Below are 19,802 nucleotides of genomic sequence, written 5' to 3'. Positions count from 1 at the left end.
TGCCGCCGCTTCCTGCGATTCGGCCACCCAATGAAGATTTAGTGCAGTGACACTGTCCTAATAGGCATCATACATCCTTCTAACATACTTGTTTTTCTGGCTTACCTCTTATTTAAATCCCATGTCCAAAAACACTGGTGTGAAAGGACATCTTTGTTAAAGAGCTAACAATGGGTAATAGTTTCTGAAGAACACTGAAGATCACCCTTAAGTCTTTTGACTAAATCAAAGAAGAGAAAACTTGAATTTCTGGAGTTTAGGATTAGGTAAAATTTCTTGCCTCCCTATTTTCTCAAAGACTACCTGAATTTCATGCCTTCCTATACAGAGATGTGTTAAAGTGAAGACATGCAGTCTGACAGAATTTCTTTGCTGTTGCACTTAACACCATAGTTATATGAGGTTATATCTCATCCAAATTTCCTGCACTGGGCTTGATCTCACTTGTGATCTGCTTGATAACCTACAAGTTCACAGCAGCCCAAAGTCAGACCAGCTCAGCCCTCACCGACGGTTGTGTTCACGCTAAGGCACGTGCCACCTTTCCCTAAATGACCAATCTTGTATTTGTCCCCAGGTGTTCCTGCTTTATGCAGGCACCCTGACCTCTACCTACTGCCCCATCACCCTCTTGCTGGGACTGCTGGTCAGGGGAGAGAGCTGTGGGGGCTCATGGGGACACCCATCTCACAAGCTCTACCTGGGCCAGAGAAATCCTCTGCCTGGTCAGCAGGTGGCGGCAATAAATTGCTGCCAAACCAACCCAGGCCAGTGGCTGGAGAGGAACTTGAAACACCCATTTCTCTGGGCCTCCAAGGGTAGGAAGCTCACCTTCCATAGAAGGTGGGAGAAAGGCAGACACGTCCCCGTCCCCGTCCCCCCCCAACATTTGGCAACAACCAAATATGAAGAAAAGGGAGATAAGAGCAAGCCACTCAACTTCTAGTCCACAGCCCACAAGCAAATCTACCAAAGGAGTAAGGAAGCTCTACTACCCAACTGGTAGCTTTTCCCTAGTGACGTGCAAATATATTTTTGCTGATGCACTGGTGGTAAAGACCTTACTCCTGCAATCACACCTTCAGGGCAAACCTCCCATGAGGAATCACTATAAATGAGAAAAAAAAAACAGGCAAATAAGAGCATCAATCTATTTTGAGAGATGTAAACAGTGTGTATGCAGAGGTGGGGAATAATAAAGCAGCAAATTTATGCTAGAGGAAAAACATCGCAACGTATTCAAACCCTGACCTTGCCAAGAGATCCATGACAAGGCAGTACGTAGACAGACTGAAGAGATTTTGAAACTGAGAGGAAGGAAGAGCTGAAGCGTGTCTCAGTTGAACTGCAAGGGCAGAGACAGGTTAAGGGTCTGTAGCCCTCCCATTAATATTGCCTGATTCTTCTATTTCTGAAACACCTGATGAGCAGCAAGCATTCCTCCATCCCTGCTTGAGAGCACAACTGCACCAGTGCTCATTGCTAGCAAGAAAATTTGCTTTCTGTTGGAATTATTCTCCCATGTCAGCTTGGCATTTATGCCAGGGAGTGCTAGAAACTTTCCCATTTCCTCACCTATTTCATTCTTGTAAATGACAGTAGTTTGTCCACTTACTGTAATGGGATGAAAGGTCCACAATGCGGCACTGTGTAATTACCACCAGAAAAGCATTTTTTTTGTCCATGTGAAGAGGGAGAAGGTAGATAATGTTTTAAAGAGAATGGCCTCTTGGGGGGAGGGGGAAAGCCCTAACCAAAACAACATAAATGAGCCTTATTCATCACATCTTATGTTTCTGAATGCAGATTCTGGAAGCAGGTGATGACGGACCACTAGTAAAGCTCTTGCAATGGAAGCCTAACCGGGGGACTTTAATCTTACATGTAAATATCCACATAACACTTAATGCATTGATGCCAGTCTCCTGCCTGGAGCGGAATACACCTTAAGAAAGAATAATAACCCCTTCCTCCAAAAAACTGTTCACTGCCTATTGGCTGCCATTCTGAAAGGCTCTGAGCAGCTCCCACATTTGACACTGCAAAGAGGATGTCTCCCCTCCTGCACCGGAGCCCAGCGAAGGAAGGCAACAAGTGGGGGTGCCTGGGCCAGAGACCCAGCTCTGCCATCAAATTCACAGCCAAGGCTCAAGCTAACCAGTACCGGCTGCATTGTGGCATTCAAACCACAGGCTGCCTTGAGGAGGAGGAAGTTTGCATCAGTAGGAGTCCCCAGAGGCACCCTGCGTGACTCATTCTGAATTCCTCTGAGGGTGCTGGGCAAGTGTGTGATGAAAGCTGGGCTTTGGGGGGGGGGCAAGAGGGTGTAAAGCTAGTTAATGTGGTGTAGCAGAGAAATGGGACAGAATTTAACACTTCTGGAGCACTGATGATTTACAGGGATGTGAAGAGGAACATTGGCTGTAGCTCGTGAGCAAGGGCACAGGTGAGGTATCACCATAAATCCTCTGCCCTTTTGCCTGAAAGAGAGACAGGTGGCCACAGTCCAGCGTTCTGTATGTCCAGCCACACACTCAAATATCACCCCAGGCTTAAACCTCTAGATTATTAATGGATTAAGAAAAGACTTTATAAACGCACATGAACTATGGACAAGATTCCTGCTCTGAGGACAGGCATGTGCAGAAGGATGAGAAAAGGGTACTTGGATACCACGGGGAAGAGTGATTTCAGCAGATGTCTGGAAGGCACTAGGAGGATAGGATGGATGGATAAGGCTATAAAGATGCCAGGGAGATGGAGAGGGAGTAATGAACAGAAAGCTGGAAAGGGCTACCTATATCACTGGGTACAGTCTCAGCAAAACAGATGACTGTCACAAATGTTTCATCCAAATGAGTCCCCAGAACTTCTACCAGTACAATGAAGTAGACTCGTCCAAAAGCACATCGAAGTGACAGCCCAGAAGCATGAAAACAAGTAGAAACAGGAGAAAGAAAACGGCAAGAGACAAAGACTGGATTCATAGGAGTGCAGGCATCCCTTCCTCCAGCAGCTCCTGGACAGCTCATTTCAAAACAATATCGCATTTGCAAGTGACTATCGCAGCCAAACACACTCTCTGACATCCTCTAAGGGCTGTTTTCAGAGGAAGACAGGCTTTCCTCTGCTCGCCATGCACTAGATGAAACTGTCTGACACAGTTTGCAAGTGCAAATTAGAACCATGCTACTTACCATCAACCCCTTCTTGCAAATTCATATTTGCAAAGAGAGAGTAAACTAGAAACCCCAGGTGCTGATAACGCAGAGTTGTTAAGAGAAACTAGAGTAGGAAGGAGTTAAATTCAGAACCTCATCTACCACAAGCATTATAATACAAAATCTTTTTTTTTTTAATGGGGAAAGCACAAGAGCCTTGTTTAAACACAGATGGAAGTACCTAAATGTACTGCCTCTTCTACAAATGAATTATCCAGCAGTTCAAATAAAGGTGAACTAATACTGACAAAATCAAGTAAAACTCAATCAATGTGGGAGGAAAAAAACCCCCCAAAACACTTCTCCTAAAAAAAGTTACCATGTGTAACCATGAGGGGAATCATTTTGCTTGGTAACTCCTGCCCTGTCTTCTTAAATGCAGTGAAAGTTTATAAACATTTGCAGGAGTTTCTTGTACCAACCATCATACGAGAAGTCTATGGTGTTGCGATAAACCCATGCTATCGTATGGGTCTGACTGCCAAAGCCGGGTATCTGGATTCAAACCTACCCTGGTGGGGAAACCCAAAATCCTGAGTAACTCTGTGTTTCTTCATTCTGTAGAAATTACTTACACAGATCTTAAATTAAATTCAGTGTATACCTACAACTAAAAAGTCATCACATAGGTACTAGGGATGAAACCTGTTGTTCTACAGAAATTAGCCTATAATACTATACCATTTGCAGGGTTAAATCTTAAAAAGAATAACTACAGTCTACCGCAGGAGCATGATTCTATATGATCAGCTGGAACCCTTATGAAAAGGACTTTATTCTCCTTTTATTTTGTGCATTTGTAGAGTATTTTCTATAGAATCCCTTCAGTTATTCAGCTTCACAGACTGGATCAAAAATGCCAACACAAACTTTATCACATTCTATTCAATTCTCCAGGCATTTTTCATAAAGGTATAGTTGAATAGCTTTAGCCCTTTAGCTGTCAAATTACCACATATAAAGATACATTACTCCAGCTCAGTGGTTTTCAACCTTTATGCTTGGCAGCCCCCAAATGTTTTTCAGGAGAGACAAACTCCTTTACAGAGAGAGTTAATCTACTGACAATAAACATGGGTTTTTAAGTTACCTTTCACTGAATTCTTCTTAGTTACCTTAGAAGTGATCCACGGACCCCCAGGGTTTGCAGAGCACAGGTTGAGAACCACGGCTGTAGCTGGGGCTGCCTTTTTCAAGCATTTCGGTCACTATTTACTCCAGGATAGGAATGAAGCAACCCTTCTTCCTCGAAAGGCAGAAACCTGGCAAGTACCAGCGGGCTGAACCCAGGATGCAGCATTCCCAGGGGGCTGCCAGTTTACAGTGCCGGCGCAGCATCTCTCTTCCTAACTCAGCCACTCTTCTGCATGGTCCACCAGCACAAGCTGGACTGAAACATGGGGCCAGCTCAGGCATGTGCCAGCTGAAATCTTTTAAGTATCGCCCAGTGGTGGTGGCGGTTGGAGGCCTGGGTGGGAAAGGCAGCGAAGGGTGGAAAATAAACTTGGCTTCTCCTGATGCCGTGGATTGGCATTCACCTCGGCTAGCTGGAGGTGCTTAAAGCTCTCTCTGCGAAATGCATCTCCACGGGGTCATTTATCCCATTCTAATATTGAAGCCTAAAACGGGGGAGATGAATCATCCACTGGGGGAATCTATTTCACTCCACTGAATGTAAAAGAAGCATAAAAACAGCCAAGGCAAGACACTGAATATTTAGACAGCACAAGTTAGTGGAGACAAATTCCACAATAAGCAGGTAATTTTGGCGTGACTGTAAGAAGCACAGATACCTTTCCCTGCATTAAGTGCACTGCTGCTCAAGCTCAGCTAGTGCTGCGCACCAAGGGGATTTCTGAGTGGCAGCAGCTCAGACGATCAGCCAGGACCAGGGTGCAGCCAACGCAAGACCGAGAGGCTGGGCTGCAAAGGTGTTTCCAGCATATGAAGGGTGGGTGACGTGGGTGGGCTGCCCTTTCCCACCTCCTTTTCCACCTCCGTGCTGAACAGTGGCTCCCGCTGGAACTGGAGCTGCTGCCTTGCCAGGAGCAGTGGCTGGGCTGAGCATCCCTCCTGCCTGAGGTAGCAGATCCCAGCTCCCTCTCAATTTGGGAAAGATAACCCCAGGGAAAAATCAAATACTCTGCTTTGAAACCTGGGCCTTTAGGTACCTGAAAATGCGAACAGGCATTTTACGGGGTTTCCTGATGTGCAGACACATCTAACCCCTGCTGACTTCAAATTCTATATTTGAACAAGCTGCCTTGCTAGTGATAATGTATGGCCAGGTTCCCCTGAACATATCCTCTTTTTCTGTCTCAAATAACATCTGGGTTAAAAAGAGAAACCTGGCCTTTCATTTGGGACTTGCAGATGCCTGGAGTCCTGGTAGAGCTCCAGCTGCGTTGCTGAATGTCCAGAGATCCTGGGCAGATGCACTGCCCCCATTCAGCATTCCTGATGCATTTTCAATATAGAGGATTTTCTGGCCTTCTTTATAATGTCCAGATAGTAGGCCAACCACACTGAGGACACGCCAGTCCCCTTTGCACTGCTGCTATGTGGTGCACACAGCTCAGCTGCTAACACAGATTTCTTTAGGTGTCAAAATGCCCTTAGAAACTGGTCCAAAATTTTGAAGTCTGTTCCAAAACCTTAAAACCCTCAGCCAAAACACGGTTATAATCAGGTGAAGCTTTTTTTTTTTACAGTTTCATCATTCTCCCATTTCTAGTTTACAGCTGACAAGCAAATGTCATGGAGGCATGGGCTGTGCAAGGATCAGCAGCCACGCTCATACTTCCCAGATGTGTTTATATGGGATTCAGCTTGTTGGCTTGATCACCAGAAGCTATCAAGGTATTCAAATGCATTGCTCCTAGGCATTATACCAAAACAAGAAGAGGAGAAATCTAATAAAGTGTTCATCTCTGGTTCTCAAATGAAGAGAATACCTTACAGATGCCATAATGTGTTACAAGAACACAACTGCTTCTGAGCTTTGATCTGTTTTTCAGCTGCTACCATGGGTGGAAAAGGAGTCAACATGGTTGTTAATGTTTCTGTTCACAACCTCTTTTGTACTCCTTGTGATGGCCCAGCTTGAAACACAAGGCAGAAGAGGGTGCACAAAAGAAAAGGTGATATCAAGTTGACCTCCAATATTTTACCATGGAAAACAGCCTTTCACAACTGACGCGCACAGTTATAGACACACTCCTGGGTTCAACTTTCAGTATGGGTGTCAAGTGTTGTAGGCAGTCTGGGTTTCCACTTTCTAACACTCCATTAATTCCAAAAAGTCTGAACACATCTGAAAAGTTTGGTCTCCAAAACACAACAGTGTTATGCCCAGGAAGAATTTTGCTTTTCCTTCTCAGTTTCATATTTGCTTTTTTATTTGTTTACACCAATACTATCACTACAATGACTACTATGAGCTTTTTTATTCGTTTTTCCCTTTCTGATGAGTGATCATCTGGTATTTATGAGAAGGACTATGTGAGTGACCAGTTTTAAAAGTTGTGCAAACAATTGACCTAAATACTTCTAGTTCTGGTGGATGGTCAAGGGACATAATTTTAGCTTAATTCATCGAAAGGGCTAGTTATGATTAAAAGTCTCCTATTTAAGCAATTCCACTCGACCAGTTCAAATGCAGTAGCAAGTTCATCTACAAGAACACTGGATATCAGCACGAGAAATATCTTTGTCAAAAAGCTACAGAAGATGCCAGTCATGAGAAATCAAATGTTTTCTGACTTCGTCTTGGGATATTTCTGTAATTTCCCACTCTCATCACTAAAATGACAAATTTGAGCCAATCTGGACCTCAGGAACATGCAATGGCAGCCCCCTGCACTGGCTGAATCGGTGGCACATCAACTCAGCAATAAATTACGTAAGGAGCTGTACACCACAGCCCTTTGGTTACATAAAAATGCAGAACTACCGAATACAATCCCGGAACAGAAGACCACAAAAAGAGTAGAGTGGTACCATGTGAAGACAAGTCACTATGTGCATGGAGCAGTGAAACTGAGCTTCTTAAGGAGCACCTTCTCTAAGGCCTAGCAATGCAGGAATGTCCAAAGTGTTTCCATTCAACAAACTGGGCCCTTCTAACGGGCTGAACAAGTCTCCTTGCTTAATTTAGGCAAAATGTTGCCCTGCCTGACAACGGGGAAGCCCCCACCCCCTATAAATAAGAACTTTGGGTAAGCAAAGTATTTTTATGACTTTTGCTATTACTAAGCTAGTGAAGCTTAAAGTATCATAATTACACTGTCCACAGACTTAAAAACGTTTTTTTTCTTCCTTTTATAACTTGCTATTTGTAATGGAAAAGAAGCTCATGTGCATGATAAATATGGGCAGGTTGGAGGGTTATACAGATTATGCCGCTATCCATAGACGTGTATCATGATTATAAAAAATGGCTTAAAAAGGTATAATGGAAGATGTGTGAGAGAGGGGAAGGAATGTGCACCTGTGGGTGACAGGACGAAATACATGAAGTCTTCTGGAGAAGTCTTCCACAACTTATATGGAAAAGTTATCATTTTCTATTGTGTGTTGAACAACGGATTTAAAGAACAGTCCAAAAACTCTACAAAAGCTTCTCATTTCCTACTAAATTGCAAAGGAGTTTTAGAGTGTTTATAAAGTATGTAAGCTTTCTTCTTTTATTAATTCTAGAGAACATTAAAAGAGTGTGCATATGCACACATAAAATAGTATGAAATACATATGCACTCAGACACTACTTGGTTTACTTTGTGTTACTTGTTATTTGTTTACGATTCCATTTATTTGCTGCATTGCTTGCATTTATAACCCATTTATCTTTTCAAATTCCAAAACTCTTATTAAACCAGATTTAAAAAATTATCCTACCAGAGGGCATAAACATTTTCCAATGTTAGTACTGTCTCTATTTCCTGTGAAAACCATGTGTTTTTATTCTTCTTTTCCCCACATTTTAAAGCCTGCGCAAATAGTAGTACAGAAGAGCAGGAGCAGAAGCATCAGCAAACAATTTCGTGTTCATACAACATCTGCTTTCTTATGGTTCACTTGAGGTCCAGAACCCACTGTCATCCGCCAATATTTTTAGTGGGCTACAAAATGATTCAAGTTAGTAACTTGAGTGGTTAGCAGCAGAGAAAAACTATACAGCCTCACCAAAAAAATAACAGCTCAACCAAAAAAACCCATAAAAGACAGGCAGATGTGACAGAGAGGTTATTTTCCTATTAGGTCCAATGTACACCTTTCCAAAAGGCTGACGAGCTCCAACAACAGGTCAAATTTAACTGTTTTCCCAGATGGCTCCTTCTGGGAAGTGGAGTGGAACGTTCCCTCATTTATCCGTCTGCCTGGGTTATCACCCCTGCCCGAAATACCTTAGTCTTTCCACAATATCACAGATTCCAAGTACGATGTTGAGAAATCTATCTGATTGGAAAGGTTTTCTTTCACCTGCTGTGGCTTTTTAAATAATTCTGTAGGTATATAAATACATATACCAAGATACATAGAATTTACCCACTGCAACATGTCTAGTCAAAACACCAGGGCAGTACTGTAATAAGTCAGGAAAGTGAAAGAGAGAGCATTAATTTATAGCACAAGAAAAAATGCCATCTGTACCACAGAAATACTTGAGTATAAAACAATACAGAAAGTTAGAATATTTTTAAATTAAGGTATTAACTCAGAATAATCACTGTTTCCTTACTACTTTCCTCTCTTCATAGAGAACATATAATTACATTAAATGAATGGTTACTAAAGTGTTTACTGAAAAGACACATTGATAAAAATTTAGAATCATAACAGTATCACTCTAAAAAGCCTGTGTAAAGCAATGTCAGACCATTGCCTCACCAGGCTTGGTTCTGTTGCAGATGGCATTATAAATTAATCCAGTTTTCCTAAATATGCCTTGAGGAAACAAAACCACAAATAGCCATTGTAAGTTTTTTAATATAAAAAACACAAAAAAACAAAGCACAAAACAAAATATTCTCTTCATTCTTAACTGGAATGCAAGAGCTGTGTTTTTAACAACTGATATTCCTGAATAGGTTATATAATTAGTCCAAAAATGTCAACTTTTTTTGATGCAGCTTAGTCCCACGTACTAGTTTAATACCAGGCTTTCTTCTACGCCACGCTCCTCTCAGCTCAGTTTTCAGAAAACAGAAAAAGGTTGCTAAACTTCATCAACAACGACCTAATGAGCCCAATTAAGTTATGATTTATAATTTTCCTCACTTATACTGTTCTTAGACCAAAATAACATCCCAAGACATTTGCTCCATGGCTGCTGATTGGGTTAAGGTTATCTCAGTCACAGCTGAGAACCAGCATATTCTTCAATACCTCTTGCTGCCTGAATCAGGTTTTTTTAAAAGTGCCTTATATCAAGCCAGATTCTGATCTCAGTGACACTGGTGCCAGCTTAAGCACGTCTGTGACTCCAGCAGATGTACTCCAAATACGCTGGCTGTTGCAGATTGGGATTTGGCCTACTACTGCCTCTCAATTTGGAGAGTTTTTCTCCCCACTGGGAACAAAGTGGAGGTTTCTATGCAAACTGTAATGAATCCTACAGATCTAACCCCCTCCAGGTAATAATTGCCTAGCTTTGCTTAAAACTCAACATGTAAGGCAATTCATACTGCTGCAACCTGAACGAAAGCAAATGAAATTTATAATTGAGGCTAAATATTGCCTGCATTGGACCAAACCTCAGCACCTCCAAGCACCCAGCTCGGCACGTAACGGCAGCAGCGTCGACCAGTCCAGCTCTCAGGTCAGCTGTGCACCCTGACCTGTGCACTCGTCCACAAACACTTTTGCATTAGGAATTAAAAACAAGCGTGCTAATTCAAAACAAACAGACATATCCTCCCTCTCTCCTCACTTCTTTCCTTGTGGTGGATGTATAAATGCATACTGATGGCTACTGGAATGTATAGCCTACCTGATTTTGACATTTTTAACTTCAGAATTTGAAACAGTGACTTTCTAGCCCTGGGGCAGGAGTGCTAAATGAGAAATGCTAAAAACTTTGGGACTAGGGAGTATTAATTTAGTCCTTCTGAGCAGCTTGGCTTCAACAATGTTCTAACAAGGGCTCAATGCTCTCCAAAACTCAGCAGTGGACGCCCAAAAACTGCAAGGAATTTTGGATCCAAACCGGAGTTTCGTGGCTTTCGTTCTTGTTTGTCACAGGTCAAATTAAGCTCCAAACCTGAACTTGAGGGGAGTGGGGAGAATTCAGGTCTGGTTCTGAATTTACAGCGGGATTAAATCGTATTTCATTTCTAGCTTGCACTGCATCTTTTTTTTTATCCTGCGGTTCATGACGTATTTGTATTTAAAAAAAAAAAAATTATGCACGGAGCAAGCGTCCTGGCATCACAAGTCATCAATAAATCTCTTTTCCATAACCCACAAGAATTCACTGCAGGACCCAATTGTTAAAACACAAAGCAATGACATTCTATAAGCTTTCAGAAGTATCATTCTAGCCCTTGTGGACTCGCTGAATTCTCTAAATGAGTCACTGGCCTCTCAACGGAATTGTCAAAACTTAGGTTAAGCCAGGTTAATTCCCTCCCCCCTTTAATTTAGAAGTCCAGCTGCAGCGTGTGGCTTTCCAGTGAAAAGATCTAAATGCAGAGCCCATTCACCCCGAACAGGAAATCTCATGGGGCCCAAAGCTTGACTTTTCCTAAAAGCTAGAGATAAGCCACAGTTACGGGAAAAAATGTGATTTCCAAAGCCTCATGGGGCATGTGATGTAAAAATCAATATTCCTCCTACATGGGGCAAATCATTTTCTGCTGAAGGCCAAAGGACCATAGTCGAAGCTACCATGGTTGGGGCGGGGGAAAGGGCAGCTGTAAGAAATGGGGGATGAGGAGAGCAGACACTTTAATCAGAGCAGGGACAAGGCAGACACCAAAACCAACCCTTCTAACCAAAGCAAGTGAGCAGATGTGGCATTTGGGGTTGGGCTCAGGGCTACAGCTAGGTGGGACACAGAGAGGACATCCCCTCTGCCCAGCACGCTCTCCTCAGCGGCAGACGAGATGATCATAGAATGGTTTGGGATGGAAGGGACCTTTAAAGGTCATCCAGTCCATCCCCCCTGCAATTGGCAGGGATATCTTCAACTAGATCAGGTTGCTCAGAGCCCCATCCAGCCTGGCCTTGAATGTTTCCAGAGATGGGGCATGTACCACCTCTCTGGGCAACCTGTTCCAGTGTTTCACCACCCTCACCATAAAAAATTTCTTCCTTTTATCTAGTCTGAATCTACCCTCTTTAGCTTAAAACCATTACCCCTTGTCCTATCACTACTGGCCCTGCTAAAAAGTCTGTCCCCATCTTTCTTGTAAGCCCCCTTTAAGTATTGAAAGGCCGCAATAAGGTGTCCCTGGAGCCTTCTCTTCTCCAGGCTGAACAACCCCAACTCTTTCAGCCTTTCCTCATAGCAGAGGTGCTCCAGCCCTCTGATCACTCATTCTCTCTGCCCAAGGCTCCTTGTGACAACTACAGCTCATAGCACGGCATCCTGCTTTAGTTACCTCCCCTCTGAGCAACCACGCAGTATCAGCTACACTGGAACCCCACAAAGAAAGTTTTTGATCATATTCTTCATGAAGGGATAAACTATGCTGAAAGTAGCTCAAGTTTTTTTACTCCCACCCCTACTCTGCTGGAAGATCATGTGAAAAACATCACTGCCTGGTTTGTTAGAAAAAACCCTAAATACCCAGGCTAAATATTTCATGTCCAGCTTGTCCTTAGGAACAGGTACAACAAACAAAAATCACAGCAGATCATGCCATTGATTTTGATGATCAATACAAATTTAGTTGAAAATGGTAAACATTTTAACCTTCCAACAACACTACAGTTTTCACCACTGAGAATATATTCTAAGGAAGAAAGGTTTTGCCTCAGCTGTAATTAATTGTTTTTTTAATAATAAAAGAAAAACCTACCAGCAATTTTTTTTTTTAATGGAAAAGATTGAAAAGGAAAAAAGGAAAAAAATGAAAAAAAAAGAAAAAGGAAAAAAGGAAGAAGGAAAAGAAAAGATATCACTTATCCTACCATTACTGCAGAGAAATATTTAATTGAGGATTTTGGACTTCATTAAAAAAAAGTAGTTTTCAAGATTGAATAAAAAGCTTAAAACATGATAAAACCTAAACAGCCTGATGGAAAATTAAGAAGAAACTGAAGTAAGTTTTTTTTAAAGAGAAAATACAAATTATTTTAATCTGATCCCATGATATTTTTAACACCTGGAACTGATAATGCTGAACTCAGCAATAATTCTACTATATTTAGGTTTGTATCTATCAAAGTCCACACGACTTTTCCTTGAGACAGACAGAAAGATATATAGGCTGATAGACAGATGGATAGATACATAAAAAGAAAAAGGAAAAATGTCATTAGGAAAGGGAACATTTTCTTGTCTGTTCTTTCAGTATGATTTTTTTTTCATTTCAATTTCCACCTTATTATTTCCTATAAGTAGAAACAGATTTTTCTCTCTTTCAAAAAATTCTTAAACAGAAAACCTCCTTTGACAGTTTCAGCAGCAGATTAATCACTTTTGTAACCCACAAAAAAAAAAGTTTTCTGGAAAGCATAACTGTCTGTAAATGTAAATGACAGAATTACTCTCTCTTATGCTAAGACGCCTACACATTCTCTCACTTCCATGACTCAGCACCAGATAAAAGCTTGTGAGATAATAAGCAGCAAACTTTCCTTTAGAACAATAAAAATGGCTAAAAAAACAACTCCTCCCCCCCCCCCAAAAAAAAAAAAAAAAGAAATCCCCGTGGTCTTAAACCAAATTCTGCCAATGGATTCCTCTCCCACTGGAATAAAATACAAATATCCCAAGGACTTCAGAGAGGAGAGGGACCAGGCTTAAGCAGCATCAAAATCAAAACACATGCAAACCCGAGAGGCTTTTGTTTTTCTCCAAATGAGCAAGAATGGGTCTGTTTCAACAAAGAGGAATTTTATTACTGTTCATCCCCTGCCTTGCTCTAATTTGGTAGACAAATGAGTTGAAATTTTGCTCACCTATAATGAAAATTTCCAGGCACTCTAAGGCAACGCACTCATGCCAAAAATCACAGAACCTGTGGGGAAGGGAGGGGAATTTCAGTGGGACTTTCCCTCGTGCACTGTGGTCGTTGTCTGACTTGTGCTCGTTAGAGCCAGAGTAACTTCTCCTTCAGCAAACCAAGTCAGCGGCAGATCCTGTAGACCAAAATATGACTCTTATTTTGGACAAATCTTTGAGGGAAAAAAAAAAAAAAAAAAAAAAGACTGAAAAGGAGGGGCTCAGACCTCAGCTAGGCTCTTATGATGCCCCTGAAATGAACAGGCATGGTCGTGATGCCAAAATATTGCCAGTCAGCTTGCGAGTGCTGCTGGAACAGAGACAGCCACCACCTCTCCATACATTCCTGTCAGCCCCGGCACGCAGGTGAAGTAAACAGTGTGGTAATTAAGAGAGGGCTGATTATTTACTTATTAAGCAGAGATGCTGTGGACTTGAGGAGGGAAGGGGTGACTTTCCAAGTCCCGGTACAGTCTGGAGTCCCTCTTTCTGAGTCATGGACATTTCTGCTAAGAGCTTCTATCACCTGATGTGCTGAGTGGGTCACCATGAGTCCGTGTCCCTCGCAGGCAGCTCACTCTACCAGGAACTGAAAATTATCTAGGAAATAAAGCAGCAAAATGCTGCTCCTGCCCGTCACCTCTGGAGGAAGCAGAGTCCAGCCAAAGAGCACCGCAGCCCCTCCTGAACACGCTGCTGCTGGTGGCTTTTACATTTTTTATGCTGGAAATTGAAAATTAATAGTATTAGCCATTAAAGTTTAAATTTAAAGGAAAGCCCCAGGGTAAGTCATCTTGGGCCATGGGTGCGGGATTTCTCGACAGAGGGATGCTTTGAACTGAGCCAGAGGTAGAATCAAACCCTTTGAAATACCTTCATTAATAAAGTGCACCTGCTCCGGCAGGAGGCTGCTGAGCAGAGCCGACGTCTCAGCGTGGCGCTGGCGGGGCTGCGGCTGGAGCACACGTGTGTCCCACAGAGACCAAGGAGTGGGCAGGAGCATCCCCATCCCGGCTGCTCCCCATCGCTGTGTAGGGAGCACCGAGCAAACCGAGCAGTGTTCGGATGCTCTGGCGCAGCTGGCTGCCAGGCAGGTGAAGCATTGCAGCTGACAAATTCAGTGCCTCTTATCTTTATAGAGCAATGTCTTGAAATTTTGGGCAGGGTCCCCCAAGCACCGGATACTTCCCAAAGAGAGCGACCAGGGCTGGGCAACGCATGGGGAGAAGGGCTCCATGCACCCAAACACCTTGTCCCCATCGTTCCCAAGGAAAAGACCTGTAAGCTCTAGATGAGAATTTGCAGGCCCAGAAAAAGACAGCACTGGCCTGTTTGCATTCGTGTCTCAAAACCATGCTCTTTATTTCACAAGTAACAGATTTCCACGTCCAAACCCGACTCAAAGCAGGTGTAGCTCCAGTGGTTTCTGTGCAGGCACATCTGCTCACACTCCAGGGCAAACGCCAAACTATTTATTGCTACTTAAAATTTATTGCATTTTTAGCCCTCCATCCCGAAACGGCTTTTGTTCAAAAATTCCTTTTAAATCCTTCTATGCTGACTGAATAAATCAAATCTGACAATTAAAACGGTAAATTGTTCAGAACCTCAGAGTTTCCACCTGAGGATCTCCAAATACTCTTGGAACTTAAACGCACTTAATCACTCCCATGCCCCTTGCAAAAAGGAAAAAAAAAAAATAAAGCATCCTTTTTAATTCTCTCTTCACAGATGAAAAACTGAGGTCCCGGGAGCCCAAAACGGCCCACTAGGAAGCCGCTTGCCCCAAAGACTGCTTATCCAGTAAATCAGCTGGGAAGGGAAGCCAGGAGTTTCAGCAACCCTCAGTCCTCTTGTTCTCACCACTTCATCAAACAACAGGCACAGCTATGTGATCATGCAGTTGTCAGTGTTTTCCCTTAAGGGGGCTGGACAGAAGATGCTGAAAGCATTTGATCCACATGGTTTTAAAGGCTAGCACTGAATGTTATTGTTCAATGATGAAAATTCAGACATAAATAACTGGCTTGTTTCGAATGAGTAAAAGGATGTCTGTGTTTGCAGGAAACTCACAAGAGGGAGTAAAGAACCAGGGTGTTCCTTTTCTCTTATTATTACCCTTTTTATTTCTTTTGTAGCGGTGTCTGGAAATAAACCATCAGACAGAGGAGCTGCTCCCACTGCTGCTGTGGCAGATGGCAAGCAGGGCTCAAGACCGGGGCTCTGCTTCGGCAGGGCTGCGTGGGGAATTCTGCAGCGGGAGGAAACAAGGCGAAATGTGCAGGCTGCCGTCTGCATTCAGATAAAGCGCTGTCTGTTGCTAGCAGCACAAGTTGTTCTGAAAACAAGAGTCAATCATCTGTAGCCTTATTTCTGTACATTTCCTGCAGGGGTCTCATGAAATAAATGAGAATAAATGTAAGGGCGAGAGTTCCTATTAGGAGCAGCCTTGTCAGCATCACCCAGCCAAGCATTTACGTCATCAGCATGCTAATTTAATCAGACCTGAGCAGTGATGCTATAAATGGATTACCATCCCAGCTAGTGTGGTTACCGAGGTAACTCAGCCCTTTGTGCCACAGATACAATCGGCTTAATGATAATAAAAACCTCAGCACAAATGAAACAGAAGGAAAAGTCTGACAGGGCTGACGCATACACGACCCTTTCTCTCCTCTTCCCCCTCCCCTTCCCCAACCTCAGCCGCTTACTGCAATAAAATTAAGTGCTGCTGTGATCTGTATGCACAGCATTCCCATAGGGAACACGCAAGTAAATAAAACCCGCGGAAATAATTAATACGGGCCAACAACTAATGCCGTCAGCACTACTTAGTCATTCCACCAACCCTGAATGGGAGAGGGACACACAGACAGAAATGCCGCACAGGCAGACTCCAAAGAGCCTGCAAAGGGCTTCAGAGAAATAGTTGCTCACTGCCATGCAGCATTAATTATACCAATGGAGTGCTTGGGCCAAGAGCCGACTGCAACAGTGGGTTTAGTCACTGCCCAACCCTGCCAGGAGGGGGGCATTTCCACATCAACTCCTGCTTATCCCAAACTGGAGGTGACCCAAGAGTGGGCAGCCCAAGGGCCAGGCAGAAACTCAACTGCAATGTCACCAACCCAGAAGCGGAGGTGACTTGGTCCTTTGCAGGGAGGGCTGAAATGGGGCTCTGGGCTTTCCTGAGTTCAGACAGCTCTGCAAAGCCAGCAGCCTACTCACCTCCCAGCTTAGCCTGGGAAAGGACATCCCTTGCAAAGTGCTAGCCTCGATGGGCTAAAAGGCAGTGATATCCCTGCCTTAAAATGGATGGAAGATCATACTCTTCAACTCCTCTAGCTCTTTGCCCGACTGAGTACAAAGCTCCCTGCGGATGCTGAATGCCACACATTTTCCTACTCAGATACCAAAGCCTAAATTTCCCATAGCTTTCAAGATCTGATTTTCTTTTCCTCCTACCCAAAATCTCAGCAGCTATGAGCTCAAACACCAGCATCTAAGTGCCCACCTGCCAGAGCAGCTCAGGCATTTCATCTGCCCTTACTGCAAGTCACCACCTCCTCGCCTCATCTGAAAACACCAAACGCTACAACCGAATCAGGAGCAGGAGTGCGCACCGTAACCTCAGGCTCATCAGGCTCCTGGGGGGTATTGCTCCAGTCCAGGCAGGATCTTAAGGAATTAGCATGAGGCCAATAACTTTTGATGGATTCACCAAGAGCGCAATGAATTCTCCATTGCCTGTCACATAAACACATGCATCAGTCTTGTTGCTTTGTAAGTGCCAAAATGCAGCTCCTGCAGCCCTTGGAAAAAATCCACAGAGACTTCCCAACATTTACAACTGGACACGTATAGAAATGGCTGTGCCCTTGCCTTCATTTCACAGATCAAAGCTCTGTGTGTGTTGGTGGTGGGATTGCATGAGGGCAGCTCTTTCCACCTATGGGAGACCATCTCAGCAAGCCAACCCAGCACTTTTTCACCAAGCAGAGGTACCCAAGCGTCTGGACCCAAAACAAGCACTAGTGAGATCTGCTCTTCCAGAAGAGAAAGCCCTTTCTGAAGTGGCAGAACACCGGCAAAGCCAAAGCTGCTTCTGTGCACTGTTGCATGTCCCTGCAATAATAGCAGATTTGTCTACAGAACAGACGCATTCAGGCTCATCTCTTGGGAAATCTCACTAAATACTTTCTCACTCCTCCACCACACAGAAGAGCACCAGTCCTCCCGGGAAATTTATTACATACTTCTGGAGAAACAGTTAAATAGTTCCTTTAGGAGCCCTTTTAAATCAGATTACAGGAGTACACTTTTCCCTGGAAGGAAGAGAATCCTATGCAAATGACACCAAATTACTATGAGAAGTTACGCTCTTGGCTGGAAACACCTGACTGGCTGAAAGCACGGAGTTGTGTGTCCTCATCTAACCATGCCCTCACGGCAGCCAGGCAGGTGAGCCACGAGTAGCCCCAGGAAAGGAGGTCGGGGGGATAAAAATCCTCAAACCAAAAGGCAGACAGCAGAGCGCCGGAACACACAGCTCTGGAAATGGAGCGACTGTTGATGTGAAAAGGAAGCCATCACCTTTGCTTCAATTTAAAAGTCATCGTGACAGCTTGAGAGATTGTAACATTTAAGTGACACTGCGACAGCTTGATCCAGTCCAACAATCGCAATTCGCAGACGTGCTCTAAACACAAACCCTGCTTCCCTGGGTGCAAAGCAGCTGCTCACTTGGGAAAGGCACACATCAAAGAGGAGGGATGCAATATCAGAAATGCTCCTCCAGGATGGTCACTCGGCCAGTTATTCTGCATATACCGCACTTGTGAGACTGGACCCTGGGCCTCTCCCCATCCTTGTGGCACAGAAAGGATCTGAGCAAAGACTGATGGATGGAAAGAAAAGAAGAATTGGCATCGGTGTCGAGTGTTCCATTAGTTTCAATGGGAGCTACAGGTGTGCAGCACTTCAAGGAAAGCCCTTAAATGGCTTCGCTGCCACAATCAAGTGAAAACTGAACGATGTAGCCTCCCTTTTTCCCCTTAGACCATGCTCCTCCTGCCAGCCAGGCGGGCCCTGAGGTAGTTACAGCAATGCAGGGCAATGCAGAAGTGCCCCATCCAGCTGCAGGTGTCCCAGCCACATTAAAAAGAGAATTAGGTGTTAATTAAAATTTACAGAACACTTCTAACCTCTTTATAGTTAGGGGCTTGTTCTCTTGGCCATGAAGTTATATTAGGTATGCTGGGCCTAAGAATGGCTCTTTTGGGGTTTTTTTGCCTGCCCAATGTCCTGCTTATTCAATTTAGTGCTGTGGAGTGATGCCAGAGTAACAACTCCAGGTACCAGTGTCTTCCTCGGCAGATGCAGAACAGCCAGCACTGGCATTTCTTTCCCTGAGGCGGCTTCTTTTAGGTCCCTACAGCATCTGGGAGAGATTGCTCTGAGCCACTCTAGAGATGACTTCTCAACACAGTAGGTTTTCTGGCCTTTTGCAAGTGGGTCCTAACCCTGGGCACCAGTTAAATCAATGATGAAAAAGGAAATACTGGAGAATTTGTCCATGAAAAAAAGAGTCACCAGGCCAAGTACTTATTTCACCCCTTACAACTGTAATGCTAAAGTACTGCTGTGCCCCTTCCTGCTGCCCAAAGGCCTTGTCATCCACAGTCAACATCACAAGAATGATTTTGTTATTTTCATTATTAACATGACTTTTTCAGTGACCCACAAAGGTAGAGCAGCACAACACAGGCTTGCCAACTGTCATCACTCCACATATAGTCTAATGCCTTTAAAAAACAGGTCTGCTCTCTGTAACCAAGCTTATTTCACTGTTTCAGGTTGTCTCAAAACCAAATAAATAAATAAAAAGCTGAAATATTTTTGCAGCTGTTCAGCTTCCTAAAGGCATATCATATACTTAAGAAACATTAAGACAGTGACCATCTTGAACAGCGAAACCACTGGCTACAGAGCTCACGAGCTTTGGAACATCTGCTCTGCTTTGCAAGTCCCTCGGATTGCAACGGAAGCCAGAATACGAAACCTTCGGTAATGGCTCATTTCCAAGCCTTTATGGACAGATCAGTGGCAGGGCACTGAATCATTCTTAGAGAGAAAGCAGGGCATCCCCAGCTGTTTGCTGTGCACAAAGGCGGTCAATGACTGCAGAGCAGCCAGGGACTTGCAGATCTGCCAGGGGAGGCCACGACTGCCCCTGGCTGAGCGCACCTGAGACTTCAGCTCCCTCAGGGAATGGGAACTGGTCAAAGGCAAACCCTGATGATGTAGTATGGCCTCACTTTTCTTAAGCAAATCTCACAGGCTGAAAAGGACCTCAGGAGGTTGCTCAGCTCAGTCCTCTCCCATAAGGTAGGACTGACCCTGGCTAAACT

At 43.8% G+C, this 19,802-nt stretch overlaps 1 protein-coding gene across 11 annotated transcripts in view; it reads right to left on the bottom strand.

Annotated features, from left to right (window-relative positions):
* LPP (LIM domain containing preferred translocation partner in lipoma) overlaps window positions 1-19,802 on the bottom strand; it is a 351,697-nt gene that overhangs the window by 132,032 nt on the left and 199,863 nt on the right. The window lies entirely within an intron of this gene.

The sequence above is a fragment of the Platalea leucorodia genome, assembly GCF_965183815.1.
Source record: "Platalea leucorodia genome assembly, chromosome: 8".
NCBI classification, from domain to species: Eukaryota; Metazoa; Chordata; class Aves; order Pelecaniformes; family Threskiornithidae; genus Platalea; species Platalea leucorodia.
The sequence above is the reverse complement of the archived record's forward strand: the minus strand, read 5'-3'. Positions and strand labels throughout refer to the sequence as shown.